Raw genomic sequence first — 12,602 nt, forward strand, 5'->3', positions numbered from 1 at the left:
CTGAGAGGATTTGTCTGGACAAATAAAAGGTTGGTCACGACACCACGCCTTGTTTGCAAAGACTCCAGGGAAGCCATAATTCAAGCAATCTGACCCCAGTTTGCAGTTAATTGAAGGTTAAAAGTGCAGTTACCACAGCTGGCAAGTTGACAATCCATCAAGTCCAACAAATCCATCATGTTCTCAAACTTGTCTAATGTTTAGGTGCGGCCGTTTGGAGAATTTTTGATGTCAAAATCCAGTCACTTTTGCCTACGTAGTTGAAGTTGGTCATGTGAATTCGTCAAAGCTGGAAAAACACTTTTTTCAATAGACAATGGTTACAATTCACTACACTGAAAACGTTCCTTATTTTATTACATTTTTAAAAACATTGATAGATAATTGGAAATGTTTTTCATCATTTAGACAGAAATATTGTATAACAATGCACAAACACTTGGATTTAACCCTAAATTCTATGGATTTCATCCTAATGAAGGACAAAACGCAATTCATAATGGACATTTTATAATTTGTTTGGCAACTGAAGAGCATGTGCACAAACTTTAATAAAAAAAAAAAACGAACAATTCTTAGTCAACTGTAAAGATGAATAGGTGCAATATGCATTAATATTATTATATTCACAAATGAGTAACATTTTAACTGCTTTGCGATAATTTCGTCACTGACTTTAAAAAAGGAAATTTATAGGCGATCTGTCAGTGAAATTGATTCACTTGTTCACATAAAATAAGCTGCGACTTAAAGGATTTTTTTTAAGTAGCTCAATTTCGTAAACTGATGTACATTCACATTTAGCATCATTTTACACATTTTTTTTATTATTATTATTAGAAATGCAGTAATTTAATGTGAGCTCATGAGAATTCATATGTATTTTATGTAAAATGTGGTTCTATATTTATTTATGTTTTCACAGGGACTAATACACACAAAACTGTATTTACAGCATTTTAACGTACAATACTGATATATTAACAACATTTTAATATATGATACTGATGTAAACAGCATTTTAACATACGATACTGACGTATTGATTGATCTTCAGAATTCATACAACTGTGAGGAACAGAACTAAACTCAAGTCTTTATTTAGTGATCTTCATCTCTATCTTGTGCAGGAATTCCTGCGCTTGTCACAAATTAAAAAATTGCCTCTTCAAGGAGCTTTACAACAGGTTTACAGCAGAAACAAACGTTCATTTGCCAATCAACTGTCCCTGGACTTGGAAATTTTTTTGGGCTCAAGTCTGAGTCCGAGTCAGTGTTGTTTTCGTCAACGATGACGATGACGAAATCATTTCGTTGACGCCACTTTTTTTCAAGACGATAACGAGACGATGACGAGATAAAAATGGCTCGTTGATGACTAAAACATGACGAGGCGTGTGTGAGTTTTCGTTGACGAGACGAGAATAGACGAAAATGTTAGTGGGTGGTCCGTCAGACGTTTAAAATGCATGACATTTCTGCTTATTGTGCATGCCAATTAAAACTTAAAAAGTATCTGACGCTATGGCAAGCCGTTTTAGCATTAAATACTCTTTGCTATACTAGTATGGCAAGCCGTTTTAGCATTAAATACTCTTTGCTATACTAGTATGGCAAGCCGTTTTAGCATTAAATGCTCTTTGCTATACTAGTATGGCTAGCCGTTTTAGCATTCCATCCTTGTTTGTCTTTTATGTTCTAAAACTTTCCTTCATTATTGTAATTATTGGTGAAAATAGTCGATCCGGAAGCTCACATTGTGTTGAACTATAGATCTGCTATTTTCACAACTTATAAGTGACACTACCCAACAGCAAAATACTTACTGACCTACATTAATTTGTTAAAAGACTACTTTTTTCCCTTTTTTTGACTAAAACTAGACTAAAACCTTTTTGACTTTTCGTCGACTAAAACTAGACTAAAACCTTTTTGACTTTTCGTCGACTAAAACTAGACTAAAACCTTTTTGACTTTTCGTTGACTAAAATTGGACTAAAATTATCACATATAGAAGTGACTAAAATTTGACTAAAACTAAGAAGCATTTTAGTCCAAAAGACTAAGACTAAGACTAAATCTAAGATGGTTGTCAAAAACAACACTGGTCCGAGTGAAAATGTCAAGTCCAAGTTATTTTATTAAAACTAAAAGAGTCTGAAATCTAAGCGATCTAAGAGTCTAAGTACCCCAGCTCTACTATATTGTTACTAAAATGGTAATTTAAATGCATGTTTCAGTCAATTATGTTAAAATACATAAAATACACCAAAACGCAACATAATTAGAAAAGGATCAATTTTATTTGTGCGCTGTAATCCAAATCTTTAAAATCCATATGACTTCAAGGAACGAAACTAAAATCAAGCCTTTATTAAGCAATCTTCATCTCCATTCTGAGCAGTGACCGTAACCACCAATACACATGTTGACGCGCTTGTTACAAATTCAAAAATCGCCGTTTCAAGAAGCTTTCCGACTGTTACGGCAGAAACGAAAATTCATTGGCCAATCAACTGTCCCTGGACTCGGTTGCTCTTTGTCCTAAAAGGCTCGAGTCTGAGTCAAGTTCGATTAAAAAACGAGTCCAGGACAAGTCCAAGTCTGCTAAAATTTGTACTCAAGACCGGACTTGAGTCCAAATCGGAATACAAGTACACCAACTCTACTATATTGTTACTCAAATGATAATTTCCCTGCATATTTTGGTTATTTTGCAGCATTGACAATAATTTAGACCCGTCAGTTTGAGTTTGTGTTTAAGTCGATGAAGAGTTGGACTTTTTTGAACATTTTTAATTTTACTAATTTTATATTAGTTAAGTGGTCTAAAAATCTAAATCGCTTATCAATAAAATTTTAAAAATGATATCGTTTTTTAGCTAAAAATATGCAGCCATTTTTACATTTTAAATGTTAACATATTTGTGACCCTGGACCACAAAACCAGTCTTAAGTCGCTGGGGTATATTTGTAGCAATAGCCAAAAATACATTGCATGGGTAAAAATTATTGATTTTTCTTTTATGCCAAAAATCATTAGGAAATTAAGTAAAGATCATGTTCCATGAAGATTTTTTGTAAAATTCCTACTATAAATATATCAAAAAGTAATTTTTGATTAGTAATATGCATTGTTAAAAACTTAATTTGGAGATCTTTAAAGGTGATTTTCTCAGTATTTTGATTTTTTGCACCCTCAGATTCCAGATTTTCAAATAGATGTATCTCGACCAAATATTGTCCTATCCTTCCAAATCATATATCAATAGAAAGCTTATTTATTGAGCTTTCATATGATGTATACATCTCAGTTTTGTAAAATTTAACCTTATGACTGGTTTTGTGGTCCGGGGTCACATTTACGTTTGTTAAAATAAATATATTTCAGCATCAATAAAGATGTACAAGAATATATGTTTTGTGCATCTAAATGTTACGTACTAATACCTACGTATAAATACTGAGACCAGGCTGAATAATTAAAAATGTTTAAAAAAAAAGTCCAACTCTTCATAGACTTAAACTCAAACTGATGGGTCTAAATTATTGTCAATGCTGCAAAATAACCACCATACAAGGCTGAATTTGGGAAAACTCTAAAAATAGTGCATGACAGAAAATGTTCTAAATGCACTTTAAACTTGTTTGCCAACACTTCCATTGCATCGGACAAAGTGGTCCGGGCCTGAGCTGTAAAGTGAAAACCTGACACGTTTACCTCATCCGTTCCAGCTAATGGTTCTCAGACGTGATGCTAACTGCAGGACTAAGAGCTTTACCTTCCCACTTTTGCGTACGTGTCCTAACTGGTATCGCATTTACTGGCATCCCACCCTTCATTACACCCAGTTCCTGCCCTGTCTCACTTTGATGCCAGAGAGAGTGGGTGGACATCACCTGACCATGATGGAACGGGTGGATTTCCCTGAACGTGTACCGTCATTAAGTTCACTTCAGGCACTGAACTTAGCCACTGTGAACAGTATTCTTAACGGATCAATGCTCACCAATTAGCTAAGCTCTGTGCCTTTAGCAAGTGATGACCTGATGGACGAACTTGAAATGGAAAGGGTGCGACTGAACAATGTGTATTAGCTAGGAACAAGGTGGACTTTTGAGTATTTATGCCTGCTTAGTCATTGCGAATTTACCACAAATAATTCTCACCAATGGGTTTGAATGAAAAAAGGACAAGAACGTCTTCTTATTGAGCTTCACTTGAAGCTGTTGTGAAATTATGATAAATGTTGTTGTAATGTAGAACTATTTTAGAATTATCAGCCAGTCGGAAGTTTTCAGACATTCATAACATACCGTCTGATATCAGGCCTAAACGCTGTGGGTGTCAAATGAGGTTTGCATCTCCATTTTTTCGAAACTTGCCAGATGCCCTTTTGCCTTCGCCGACATTCCAGTAAGCCATTATCTGTCATTCCTGAGGAAACATGATATTTCCAAAGCGATGAGTCACTGTTTGTGTTATTGAGTCTGAAAAACATACCAAGCAGTTGCACTCACATGAATTAAATGCCAAAGAGGTTACATAAACAAAAACTGAATCTCAATATGTTGTAGCAAGCAATTTGCTAAAAAGAGAGTTTTACATTTTCAGAAGAACATGTGAGGCATGTGGCATTTGTTAGGGCAAAACTCACCAATATAATGCAAGGGTGTTGTTGGTGGTTGCCAGGGTGTTGCTATGCAGTTGCTAAGGTGTTCTGAGTGGCTTTAGCCAGTGCTATGGTGAATGCTTAGTAGTCAGAGTTAAAAAAGCTTTACTATGCTGCCTAAATATTATTTGGGTTCTTAAAAGTTTTAATTGGCGTTTTTATGCTCAAAACATTTGCCATTTTTATGTTGTAGGTTGCCAGGGTGTTGCTATGCAGATGGTAAGGTGTTTTTGGTGGATTTATCGCGTTGCTATGTGGTTGCTATGGTGACTGCTTAGTAGTCAATCAAAGATCTTTACTCTGCTGTCTAAATATGACTTGGATTCCCAGGAAGTTGTCAGGGTGTTGCTATGCAGTTGCTATGGTGTTCTAAGTGGCTTTAGCACGTTGCTATGTGGTTGCTATAGTGACTGCTTAGTAGTCAAAGTCAAAGAGCCTTACTCTAGTAGGCACCAGAGTAAAGCTCTTTAACTTTGACTACTAAGTTCAAAATGTTTTGACTATTTTATGTTGTTGGTTGCCAAGGTGTTGCTATGCAGTTGCTAAAGTGTTTTAGTGGCTTTAACACGTTGCTATGTGGTTGCTATGGTGACTGCTTAGTAGTCAAAGTCAAAGATCTTTACTCTGCTGCCTAAATATGACTTGGATTACCAGAAAGTTGTCAGGGTGTTGCAATGCAGTTGCTAAGGTGCTTTAATGGCTTTAACACGTTGCTATGTGGTTGCTATGGTGAAATTCTTAGTAGTCCAAATCGAAAGAGCTTTACTATGCTGCCTAAATATTAATTGGGTTCCATAAGAGTTTTAACGGGTGTTTTTATGTTCAAAACGTTGTGGCATTTTTATGTTGTAGGTTGCCAGGGTGTTGCTATGCAGATGGTAAGGTGTTTTTAGTGGCTTTATCGCATTGCTATGTGGTTGCTATGGTGACTGCTTAGTAGTCAATCAAAGATTTTTACTCTGCTGTCTAAATATGACTTGGATTCCCAGGAAGTTGTCAGGGTGTTGCTATGCAGTTGCTATGGTGTTTTAAGTGGCTTTAGCACGTTGCTATGTGGTTGCTATAGCGACTGCTTAGTAGTCAAAGTCAAAGAGCCTTACTCTGGTAGGCACCAGAGTAAAGCTCTTTAACTTTGACTACAAAGTTCAAAATGTTTTGACTATTTTATGTTGTTGGTTGCCAAGGTGTTGCTATGCAGTTGCTAAAGTGTTTTAGTGGCTTTAACACGTTGCTATGTGGTTGCTATGGTGACTGCTTAGTAGTCAAAGTCAAAGATCTTTACTCTGCTGCCTAAATATGACTTGGATTACCAGAAAGTTGTCAGGGTGTTGCAATGCAGTTGCTAAGGTGCTTTAATGGCTTTAACACGTTGCTATGTGGTTGCTATGGTGAAATTCTTAGTAGTCCAAATCGAAAGAGCTTTACTATGCTGCCTAAATATTAATTGGGTTCCATAAGAGTTTTAACGGGTGTTTTTATGTTCAAAACGTTGTGGCATTTTTATGTTGTAGGTTGCCAGGGTGTTGCTATGCAGATGGTAAGGTGTTTTTAGTGGCTTTATCGCGTTGCTATGTGGTTGCTATGGTGACTGCTTAGTAGTCAAAATCAAAGATCTTTACTCTGCTGACAAAATATGACTTGGATTAGGAGGAAGTTGTCAGGGTGTTGCTATGCAATTGCTAAGGTGTTCCGAGTGGCTTTAGCACGTTGCTATGTGGTTGCTATAGTGACTGCTTAGTAGTCAAAGTCAAAGAGCCTACCTCTGGGCACCAGAGTAAAGCTCTTTGACTTTGACTACTAAGTTCAAAATGTTTTGACTATTTTATGTTGTTGGTTGCCAGGGTGTTGCTATGCAGTTGCTAAGGTGTTTTAGTGGCTTTAACACGTTGCTATGTGGTTGCTATGGTGACTGCTTAGTAGTCAAGGTCAAAGATCTTTACTCTGCTGCCCAAATATGACTTGGATTACCAGGAAGTTGTCAGAGTGTTGCTATGCAGATGGTGAGGTGCTTTAATGGCTTTAACACGTTGCTATGTGGTTGCTATGGTGAATTCTTAGTAGGCAAAGTCGAAATAGATTTACTATGCTGCCTAAATAATATTTGGATTCCTCAAGAGAGTATTAATTGTTGTTTTTATGTTCAAAATGTTTAGACTATTTTATGTTGTTGGTTGCCAGGGTGTTGCTATGCAGTTTCTAAGGTGGTTTTAGTGGCTTTAGCACGTTGCTATGTGGTTGCTTATTGGTAAAAGTGAAAGAGCTTTATTTTGGTTCATCACGGTTCTTCCTAAAATGTTTTTGGACATTTTATCATCCACCAGGTGAAAACAAGTCCATCTTCTTAGAAAAGTAAGCTACCAAAGTTGAATTCTCACGGTTAGGTGTTTGTTTAAATCCATTACCCCAAGTGCATGCATTAGTAATAGTCATGCTTGACTTATTAAAGTAAAATCATTTCCTAGGTGGAGCAAGTACATTTTGATGAATGATAAATCCAGCACAATAAAAGCAGGAGCACACATTAAGAAAGTAAACAGGGCGATTGTTGACTTTAAGCTACATGCACTCAAGTGTCCTGACTGACTAATTCAGACAAATCTCTGTGCTTCATTTGTCTATTGTTACAGGATCTCCAAAATGCAGCCAGTCAGGAGCTGGAAACGTACCAGCGGGAGGCCATGTAGGTGTGGGGCACCTGAAGAACTGTGCAGGGGTGGAAATCCCTGGCAATGTGATTTTCATTTCTGTTTATCCACCAAATCACGGTGCCAGGAACCCTCCCCACCACAGCCGCATACCCCACCCACCCACCTACCCACTTCACATCCAAATGCTTTGCAGCTGCCGTCCAGCTGTATCCCGGGGCGTCCAGTACCCTATTGGGAAAAAAGGGAGAGATCGTCAGCTTTTCCAAACCAGGTTGGCGTTGAGGAGCTCGACCTGTGGTGGTGGTCTAAGCCACTCTCTGGTAAATCACAAGCTAGACAAGCTACTCAAAATTTAAAGTTGTTACAGACTAAATATACAACTTTTTTGATGCCAAAGAAACTTTATAGTCATTCCACCAATTGCAGATGGAGTGAGTGTTCAGGAAACCTGTGTGGAAACAGTTGAACGGTACTAATGACGAAGAAATTACTTAAGCTTCAAACTACAGCAAAGAAAGCATTTAAAAAAGTAATTATGAGGAACTCCACCTTTTTCTTCAACATAGAAGTAAGCTTATGGGTGAGACTTCCAGTTCATTACACGCATTTAGTTCAATAACGAGAAGAATTACGAGAACGGTAAAACTGTTTGCACTACAAAACAGTGTGTTCATATTTAAGATAATACATTAAAATAACATGGTAAGACAAACCAATGTGCAATAGCAAGCAGCAAAACAAGCTGTTTTGTACAGCTAAAAATAGGGAGACACGGATGAGATCGGAAGCCAGACCCGTAAAATTTACAAATGGCCGCATCCACTCTTACGGCAAAAATAAGGTGGATTCATACTGGCAATTCAGACTTTTTTTCTAAGAATTGTGGGATATAAACTCACAATTGTGAGTTATAAAGTCCGAATTGCGAGATATAAACTGACAAATCTGAGAAATAAAGTCAGAATTGTGTGATATAAACTCGCAGTTCTGAGAAATAAAGTCGCAATTGTTTGATATAAACTTTTTAAGTTTAAGTCGCAATTCTGTGAACAGTGAACATATCAGTTTTTTTTTCCTCCTTATAACTGGACTTTACAACTCACAACTTTACAACAACTTGCAATTCTATCATCATCTACTCTGTTGTTCCAAATTATTGTTTCTTTCTTCTGTTGAACACAAAAGAAGACATTTTAAAGAATATTTATAACCAATCAGTACACTGTAGCCACTGACTTCCATATTTTTTCCCATTTTATGGAAGTCAATGGCTTCCATACTGTCAACTGTTTCATTACTTCAGAGATATAAACTCGCAATTCTGAGAAATGAAGTGAGAATTGTATGATATAAACTCACAATTGCAATATTATGGAAATCAAAGGCTACCATCAACTATACTTTTATCAAAAAAGGATGCATTACACTGAACAAAAGTGACAGTAAAGTCGCAAAAATATTCTGTTTTCAACAGAAAACGACGAGAAATGTTTCTTGAGCAGAAAATCAGATATAAACTTGCAATTCTGAGAAATAAAGTCGCAATTGCGTGATATAAAGTCAGAATTGCATGATACAAACTCTCAATTGTGAGTTATAAAGTCAGAAATCAGAGAAATAAATTCGTAATTCTGAGAAATGAAGTCAGAATTGTGTGACATAAAGTCGCAAATGCAATATTATGGAAAAAAGTGTCTATCGTCAACTGGTTTATTACTTTTAATAAAAAAGGATGTATTAAATTGATCAAAAGTGACAGTAAAGTCGAAAAATGTTCGGCAACACAACTAATTTTAACAGATAGTAATCAGAAATGTTTCTTGAGCAGAAAATCAGATTTAAACTTGCAATTCTGAGAAATAAAGTCACAACTGCATGATATAAAGTCATAAAGTAATAAAACAGTTGACGGTAGCCATTGACTTCCAAAATATTGCAATTGCAAGTTTATGTCATGCAATTCAGATTTTATAACTCACAATTGAGAGTTTATATCATACAATTCTGACTTTATTACTCACAATTTTATATTTTCATATCACGCAATTGCGACTTTATTTCTCAGAATTGCGAACTTATATCTGAAACATTTCTGATTACTATCTGTCGAAAACAGTTGTGTTGCTGAACATTTTTGTGACTAAAAACTGTTGAAACAGTTGACAGTAGTCATTGACTTATATAATATTACAATAGCAAGTTTATATCTTACAATTCTGAGAAAAAAAAGTTGCAATTGTGAGAAAAAAGTGAGAATTGCAAGTATATATCTCGCAATTCTGACTTTATTTCTTGCAATTGTGCGTTTATATCTCACAGTTCTGACAAAATAGGCAGAATTGCGAGATGTAAACTGCAATTGTGAGAAAAAAGTCACAGTTACCTTTTTTTTATTATTTATTCAGTGGTGGAAACGGCCTTCCATAGAAAACAGACAAATTTAACTAAATTTATTTGTATAAAATAATTTTTAGTAGTGAAATTAAATTAAAATAAACTCAATTTAGTTGTGTTCCTAATCTAGTTGTCTAATAAACATGGCATTGTACAACTGTAGGCATTGTAGGCAGTAAAAGCCTATAAATGGTTAACTAGTCTATGAAACAAGATACATTTACAGTACTTTCCATCTAAAACAGTTTTTCACTGAATAACGTCAAACCTAGCGTTTTTGCATAATTTTGACTCAAAAACATTCACTTTTAAAACACTTTTTGTGATCTTTGGAGCTTGACAGACATGGTCACTTAAATATGGCGGATTCACTGCTTCGAAATGTCTAATTTAATGGTACAATAGAAAGAAACGACATGAGAGTGAGTCATTTTTTAGTGAAGTATTCCTTTAAAGTTCCCGATTCAGCATATTTGGACCTTAATTGGACTTTTCTTAGTACAACTGGCTGCACAAAAGCCCTGATCCTAAGGGGAATACAGTGAAAACCACGGTGTACTTAAACCTGGAATGCAATAATCTGCTCCCCGATATAAATTGTCTTGTTTAGCTGATAGACATCGACTGCCTGAGAAGAGTCCAACATGATTAAACAGCAGATGTTGCCGTAACAGATACGGCTGCCCAGTCAAAGTTCATCGTTTTCAAAGCGGCCCCAGTGGAAAAACACGGCTTGTGTTTTGAATGGCTCCAGACGTGAGCACTGCAAACAGCTACCGGACAAATTTGTTCCCAGAATCCTATTTTAAGGCTTCGGTAGCATTTTTTTCTCTCTTTCTTTTCCCTCTTATGGACTGAAATTTCCTTAAGAATATTAAACGAGAGAAAAGGGGCTGAATGTGTAGGAATGAGTTTGCTACGGTCCTGTGCAAAAGTGGCCCGACGTCTCCGGTCTCCTTTCATGGAGCTGATCGGAACAGAATGATCCATTAGAGTTGGACATTCCTAGACTGGAGGACGGAGAGCTGGATTTCAAAGCCGTGACGACCGCTAGTTTTCGTGCCGCTGAAAAATGTAATGCGTTATTGTTGTTTCCACTGCATTCCTAGGCCACCCTCGTAGTGATGTCATAATGGCACCATTGTGCTCCTGTCTGATAGCGTCTTGCTGAGGGAGAAGAATATATTTTGGTGTATTTTTATTGCTGAATGTGTTTAAAATTTCACAGACAACAATGAGGGGAAAAGGGCTTTGACTTGTGGATTTCTGGGGTTGATTATGATTTGTAAAATTAAAAGCATATTTTACCCAAAAATGTAAATTCAGTCATCATTTACTGACTCTGTTGTTCCAAATTTTTATGAGTTTCTTTCTTCTGTTGAACACAAAAGAAGATATTTTGAAGAATGTTGATTACCAATACACGGTGGCCAATAACTTCAATGGCAATGTCAACTGTTTCATTACTTTAAAAAAAAAAAGATGCATTGAACTGAGCAAAAGTGACAGTAAAGTCACAAAAATATTCGGCAACACAACTGTTTTCAACAGATAGTAATCAGAAATGTTTCTTGAGCAGAAAATCAGATATAAACTCGCAATTAGGAGAAATAAACTCACACTTGCATCTTTATTTCTCATGATCGTGAGTTTATATCCCGCAATTCTGACTTTATTTCTCACGATCGTGAGTTTATATCCCGCAATTCTGACTTTATTTCTCACGATCGTGAGTTTATATCCCACAATTCTGACTTTATTTCTTACAATCAGGAGTTTATATCATACCAATTCTTGCAATTCTGACTTTATTTCTCACGACCGTGAGTTTATATCCCGCAATTCTGACTTTATTTCTCACGATCGTGAGTTTATATCCCGCAATTCTGACTTTATTTCTCACGACCGTGAGTTTATATCCCGCAATTCTGACTTTATTTCTTACAATCAGGAGTTTATATCCCGCAATTCTGACTTTATTTCTCACGATCGTGAGTTTATATCCCGCAATTCTGACTTTATTTCTCACGATCGTGAGTTTATATCCCGCAATTCTGACTTTATTTCTCACGATCGTGAGTTTATATCTTGCAATTCCGACTTTATTTCTCACGATCATGAGTTTATATCCCTCAATTCTGACTTTATTTCTCATGATCATGAGTTTATATCCCGCTATTCTGACTTTATTTCTCACGATCATGAGTTTATATCCCTCAATTCCGACTTTATTTCTCACGATCATGAGTTTATATCCCTCAATTCCGACTTTATTTCTCACGATCATGAGTTTATATCCCTCAATTCCGACTTTATTTCTCACGATCATGAGTTTATATCCCTCAATTCTGACTTTATTTCTCACGATCATGAGTTTATATCCCTCAATTCCGACTTTATTTCTCACGATCGTGAGTTTATATCCCTCAATTCCGACTTTATTTCTCACGATCATGAGTTTATATTCCTCAATTCCGACTTTATTTCTCACGATCGTGAGTTTATATCCCTCAATTCTGGCTTTATTTCTCACGATCGTGAGTTTATATCCCTCAATTCTGACTTTATTTCTTACAATCAGGAGTTTATATCTTGCAATTCTGACTTTATTTCTCACGATCGTGAGTTTATATCCCGCAATTCTGACTTTATTTCTCACGATCATGAGTTTATATCCCTCAATTCTGACTTTATTTCTCACAACCGGGAGTTTATATCCCTCAATTCTGACTTTATTTCTCACGATCATGAGTTTATATCCCTCAATTCTGACTTTATTTCTCACAACCGGGAGTTTATATCCCTCAATTCTGACTTTATTTCTCACAACCGGGAGTTTATATCCCTCAATTCTGACTTTATTTCTCACAACCGGGAGTTTATATCC

Source organism: Garra rufa, chromosome 7 (genome assembly GCF_049309525.1).
Source record: "Garra rufa chromosome 7, GarRuf1.0, whole genome shotgun sequence".
NCBI lineage: Eukaryota > Metazoa > Chordata > Actinopteri > Cypriniformes > Cyprinidae > Garra > Garra rufa.